Source organism: Pseudonaja textilis, chromosome 3 (assembly GCF_049901715.1).
Source record: "Pseudonaja textilis isolate UNSWEBS1 chromosome 3, rPseTex1.2, whole genome shotgun sequence".
NCBI classification, from domain to species: domain Eukaryota; kingdom Metazoa; phylum Chordata; class Lepidosauria; order Squamata; family Elapidae; genus Pseudonaja; species Pseudonaja textilis.
The window spans coordinates 2,731,639-2,738,390 of NC_141992.1; positions in this window are offsets into that span (position 1 = coordinate 2,731,639).

The following is a 6,752-nucleotide window of genomic DNA, read 5'->3' on the forward strand; positions in this document are numbered from 1 at the left end:
ACAATAAGCAATCAAATCATACTAGGAAACAGTCCATATAAATCGTAAGGATACAAGCAACAAAGTTACAGTCATACAGTCACAAGTGGGAGGGGATGGGTGATAAGGAGTGATGAGAAGATTAACAGTAATAATAGTGCAGACTTCGTAATAGTTGAACAGGGTTGAGGGAATTGTTAGTTTAGCAGAGTGGTGGCATTCGGAAAAACTCTCCTTGTGTCTAGTTGTTCTGGTGTTGCAGTGCCCTGTAGTGTCGTTTTGAGGTAAGGAGTTGAAACAGTTTATGTCCGGGATGTGAAGTTGTCTGTAGGTATTTTCACAGCCCTCTTTTTGACTCGTGCAGGATACAGGTCCTCCATGGAAGGCAGGTTGGTAGCCATTGTTTTTTCTGCAGTCCCGATTCCTCTCTGAATTCTGTGTCTGTCCTGTTGGGTTGCAGAGCCAAACCAGACAGAGGTGCAGATGACAGACTCCATCATTCCTCTGTAGAACTGGATCAGCAGCTCCTTGGGCACTTTGAGCTTCCTGAGTTGGCGCAGAAAGAACATTCAGTGCCCTACTACTTCTGACAGCGAGAACAACCAACCAAGGGAACAGTTTGCTCTTGGAAGTTATGGAAGTGCCATCCCTTGAGACTTTCAAGAAAAGATTGGACTCCCATCTGTCAGAAATAGTGTAGGGTCTCCTGCAGAGGGTTGGACTAGATGACCTACAAGGTCCCTTCCAACTCTGATTACCTGTTATATGTTACTTACCTTTGGATAGTTGTAGCCAGGTCTCGCACACCCCGACACCTGCCTGGTTGGCCCATTTCTTCTGCAGCCAGCAAGGCTGGCCAGGCTTTCCTGAAGGCCTCTGGAGCTGAGAATAAAGCTCAGGATCGATCCAGAGCTCAGTTATGGGATGCAGAGGCCTTCAGGAAAACCTTGCCGGCCGCAGAGGAAGAAGGCCTCTGACAGTGAAAAGGAAGCTCGGAGCGAGATGCGCAAGTGAGGTTAGTCAGTGGATGACATCCCCCGAAAATAAGACCTGGTGCCTTGTTTTGGTGGCCAAATAAATTATAAGACAGGGTCTTATTTTGGGGGAAACGTGGTAGGAATTTGTCACGCGGGACCTGCAATTTCCAGGCATAGATCAAACCCAACTCATCGAAGGGAGGAAACGCATGACCACCTTGGGGGGAAGCCCAGAGTCAGCAGGTTAGAAAGGAGAACAGGGCTCCTCGACTTATGACTGAAATTGAGTCCAACATTTCTGCTGCTGAGCAAGACAATCGCTAAGTGAGTTTGGTCCCGTTTTACAAGCTTTCGGGGCCACCGCCGTTCAGGGAATCCGCTGCAGTTGTTAAGTTAGCAACCTGGTTGTTAAGTGAATCAGGCGTCCTCGTTGGCTTTGCTTGCCGGAAGGTCGCAAAAGACCCCTGGAGGCATATTGCAACCGTCATAAATACGAGCTGGTTGTCAACCATCCTAATTTTGATCACGTGACCACGGGGATGCAGCGACGGTCATAAAGGGTGAAAACCGGCAGTAAGTCACTTTTTTCAGTGCCATTCTAGCTTTGAAAATCAGGTGTCTCCAACCTTGGCAACTTTAAGCCTGGTGGACTTCAACTCCCAGAATCCCCCAGCCAGCTTTGCGGACTTCAACTCCCAGAATCCCCCAGCCAGCTTTGCAAACTTCAACTCCCAGAATCCCCCAGCCAGCTTTACGGACTTCAACTCCCAGAATCCCCCAGCCAGCTTTGCAGACTTCAACTCCCAGAATCCCCCAGCCAGCTTTGTGGACTTCAACTCCCAGAATCCCCCAGCCAGCTTTGCGGACTTCAACTCCCAGAATCCCCCAACCAGGCTTTACGGACTTCAACTCCCAGAATCCCCAGCCAGCTTTGAAAACTTCAACTCCCAGAATCCCCAGCCAGCTTTGTGGACTTCAACTCCCAGAATCCCCAGCCAGCTTTGTGGACTTCAACTCCCAGAATCCCCAGCCAGCTTTGTGGACTTCAACTCCCAGAATTCCCCAATTCTGGGGGTTAAAGTCCACCAGGCTTAAAGTGGCCAAGAATGGAGACCCGATGCACTAAACGATCGTAAATCGAGCACTATCTGAATAGGCTGAAGTCCTTTCACTTTGTATTGTCTTTGACTATTGTTAAAATCGCTAATAAAAAGTATTTTTTTAAAAAAAACGATGCTGAAGAACTTATGGGATTACAATGCAATGCGATGAAAAGCAAATATTTTCATTCATACCACCAGCAGAAACCAAGATAAAAGCCACAAAGAGGATTAGGGGACTGGAATTGGGTAGGTCGACTTTAATGCAGAGAAGGACCACGGGAGACACGATAGCAATGCCCCAATAATTGAGGGGCTGCCCCAAAGAAGGGGTGTGTGTGTCAAGCTATTCTCCAAAGCCTCTGAAGACAAAATAGGAAGCAATGGATGGAAACTAACCAACGAGAGAAGCAACCTGGAACTAAGGCGAAAACGCCTGACAACGAGGACAATTAACCAGTGGAACAACTCGCCTCTGGAAATTACAGTTACTCCAACACTGGAAGTTTCTAAGAAGAGATTGGACAATGGTATGTCTGAAATGGGATAAGGGTTTCCTGCCTAAGCAGGGGGTTGGACTAGAAGACCTCTAAGGTCCCATCCAACTCTGTTATTCTATTCTACAAAAGTGCTCCTAACGCTGAATTGCCAACTATCGGGCTGGCACAGGGCTGCACCATTTGCTGGATTATCTGCTAGATTATCTTTCTAGACCAGGGTTTCTCCACTTCGACCATCCCTGAGCATTGAAGTCCACACCTCTTAAAAGTTGTCCAAGTTGAGAAACGGGCTCCAATTCCACGCCTGCATTTATTTTGGCTAAGTAAAGAATTCGGGGAAATAAAAATTGGTTCCCAGACTGTTTTTTGCTCGGATGTAAAAAAATAAAAGCTAATTTTGCGAAACGCCGGAAGCTCCTTGCAACAGTCACCTGCATATCCCCAGGTGGCAATTCTTGCTTGACACCCCCCCGGGTGGCTTTGGCTGCCAGGTGTCCAAGGGGAACCCCCCCACCTCACTTCGAATCCTCCCGCTCATTTGGCAGCCAGCCCAGCCTCTTCCCCGAATTGCAGAAAAGTTACTTCCTTCTCCCGATGCAAATTGCTCGGGGCTGGTGGCTTCGATGCAAATCCGAGGATGCGGGTGCTAAATTCAGAATTTGGTTTGGGGGGGGGGGAAGGACGGAGGAGGAAAAGGGGCAACCATCTTTTCTTTTGAACAGGAGGCGCTGAAGCACCGGCACAAAGGATTTGCGCCATATGAGCCCCGGTGGCACGGTGGTCGAAGCGCAGTACTGCAGGGTACTTCGGTCGACCGCTGGCTGCCTGCAATTTGGCAGTTCGAATCTCGCCAGGCTCAGGGTTGACTCGTCCTTCCGTCCTTCCGAGGTGGGTAAAATGAGGACCCAGATTGTTGGGGGGCCAAAGGCTGGCTCTAAACTGCTTAGAGAGGGCTGTAAAGCACCGTGAAAGCAGCATATAAGTCTAAGTGCTATTGCTTCCTTCCTTCCTTCTCCTATTCTCCCTCCTTCCCTCTTTCCTTCTTCCCCATTCTCCTTCCTTCCTCCCTTCTCACTGTCTTTCCTTCCTTCCTTCTTTTCACTGTCTCTTTCCTTCCTTCCCTTTCTCTTCCTCCCTCCCTCCCTCTGTCCTTCCTTTCTCACTCTCTTTCTTCTTTCTTTCTATCTCCTTTCTTTCCTTCATTATGCCTCTCTTCCTCCCTCCCTCCCTCCCTCCCTCCCTCCCTTCCTTCCTTCCTTCCTTCCTTCTTTCCTCCCTCCCTCCCTCCCTCCCTCCCTTCCTTCCTTGTTCTCACAGTGGTTGAGAATGCAGTACTGCAGGCTAATTCACTACTCGCTGTCAGTGGTTCGATCCTGACTGGCTCAAGGTTGACTCAGCCTTCCATCCTTCCGAGGTGGGTAAAATGACGACTCAGATTGTCAGAGGCCGACTCTGTCAACCGCTTAGAGAGGGCTGTAAAAGCACTATAAAGCGGTAGAAAACAGGAGGGTCTATGTGAGGATGCCTGTTGTGGATTTTAGTTCTGCGTTTAACACAATTCTTCCACCTAGACTACTAGTGTCTTAACTTCTGGACCTTGGACTTTCTCATTCAATCTGCCTTTGGATTATGGATTTCCTGTCTGGCCGCTCACAGAGGGTCAGATTAGGTAATCATACCTCTTCAGGCCTTATTCTTAACACTGGTACACCACAGGGTTGCGTGTTGAGTCCTTTACTCTACACTCTTTATGTGCAAGACTACATTCCCGCTCATGTTAGTAATACTATTGCTAAATTTGCAGATGATACAACAGTAGTGGGACTGCTTACCGAGATGAGGTGGACTGGTTGCGCACCTGTGTAGGGTTTGCCAATTGCACAGGGGCCGATAGGAAAGCGCTCCAGAGGGTGAACGTCACTGCCCAGAGGATCATGGGTTGCCCTCTCCCCGCTTTGGAAGAGCTTTATAGCTGAAGAAAGTTCAAAACATTCTCAAAGATCCATCTCATCCTGGGCACCCTATTTTTTTTTGAACTATTACCATCAGGCAGGCAGTACAGAATAATAAAAACAAGGACAAATAGGCTGAAAAACAGCTTCTATCCCAGGGCAGTAACTCTATTAAATTCTACTATATAGTGCAGTGTTGCTACTAGTGTCGTGGGTTTCCGGTCCAATGTGTGAAGGGTGAAGGATGTGTTTATTTTCATGGTCACGATGTGCACTGAAGATGGTGTTTGGTTTCGTTGTACGAGGTGCAATGACAATAAAATAATCTAAAACTATATAAGTCTAAGTGCTATTGTTACCTTCCTTCCTTCTTCCCTCCTTTCTTCCCTCCTTCCTTCTTTCTAAAGGTGGACTCAGCCTTCAGTCCTTCCAAGGTGGGTCAAATGAGGACCCAGACGGTTGGGGGAAAGAGGCTGACTCTGTAAACCCCTTAGAGAGGGCTGGAAAGCACTGTGAAGCGGTATATAATAAGTCTGAGTGCTATTGCTACCTTCCTGCCTTTCATATTCCCTCTCTCCTTCCTTCCTTCTTTCTAAAGGTTGACTCAGCCTTCCATCCTTCCGAGGTCGGTCAAATGAGGACACAGATTGTTGGGGGCCAGAGGTTGACTCTAAACTGCTTAGAGAGGGCTGTGAAGTCCTGTGAAAGCGGTATAAAAATCTAAGTGCTATTGCTACCTTCCTACCTTTCACATTACTTTCCTCCGTCCCTCCCTCTGTCCCTCCCTCCTTCCTTCCTTCCTTCCTTCCTTCCTTCCTTCCTTCCTTCCTTCCTTCCTTCCTTCCTTCCTTCCTTCCTCTTTCTTTCCTTCCTTCCTTCTAAAGGTCAACTCAGCCTTCCATCCTTCCAAGGTGGGTAAAATGAGGACCCAGATTGTTGGGGGACAGAGACTGACTTTGTAAACCATTTAGAGAGGCCTCTTCCTTCCTTCCTTCCTTCCTTCCTTCCTTCCTTCCTTCCTTCTTTCCTTCCTTCCTCCCTCCTTCCAAGGGGAATAAAACAAGGACCCAGATGGTTGGGGGCAAGAGGCTGACTCTAAACCTCTTAGAGAGGGCTGCAAAGCACTGTGAAGTGGTATATAAGTCTAAGGGCACTGCTATTGCTATCTGATCCTAAAAACTGACTGGTTACTAGGACTGTGGATCTCTGTGTGAACAGATGGAAGAATCACAGGGAGAGAGAAAAAAAAGAAATAACAGAGTTGGAAGGGACCTTGGAGGTCTTCTAGTCCAACCCCACCCCCCATGCTCAAGCAGGGGACACCTAAACCCTTCTGGACACATGGCTGTCCAAATCTTTTCCTTGAGAGCCATTTTCCTGCTACGATTGCTAAATGAATCCCTGCAATTGTGAAATTAGTAACCTGGTCGTTAAGTGAATCTGGCTTCCTCCATTGACCTTGCCTGGTCAGAAGGTTGCAAAAGGAGACACACAACCCCTTCCAGGACGCTGTGACCATCATAAGCATGAGTCAAGTTGTGCCAAGCACCTGAATTTTGACCCCAGGGCCCTGGGGAGTGCTGCAACGGTCGTAAGTGTGAAAACTGGTCCGAAGTGCCTTTTCTCAGTGCCATCGTAACTTCAGTCACTAAACGAATGGTCGTAAGTCGAGCACTACCTGCCTTGAAGATTGAATTGATTGACAAGAGGCCTCCTCCACCTGCGGCGGGCTTGCACTTCATACAATACAGGGAGTCCTCGACTTATGAACACAACCGAGGGCCAAAATTCCCCTTGCCAAGCAAGCCGGTCGTTCATGTGAGTCTTTGCCCCCGTTTTATGACCTTTCTTGCCATCATCGTTAAACGAATCACTGCAGTTGTTCAGTGACTCATGCCACGGTTAAACGAATCCAGCTCCCCCCCCCCGTCCAATTGACTACGCTTGTCCGAAGGTCGCAAAAGGGTCCTCGGGACACTGCGACCGTCATAAATGTGGGTCAGTTGTCCGAATTTTGATCACGTGGACCAAGGGGTTGTAAGTGTGGAAAAACACCCCTAAGTCCCTTTTTTTTCAGTGCTATTGTAATTTCGAACGGTCGCTAAACAAAACTGGACTTACCTGTAATAATTCCAGGCAAAATGGTCGCCAGAGGCTCTTCTAAAAAAAAGGAAGGGATTTTCCAACCTTGGCCACTTTAAGCCTGGTGGCTTTGCTGGCTGGGGAATTCTGGGAGTTGAAGTC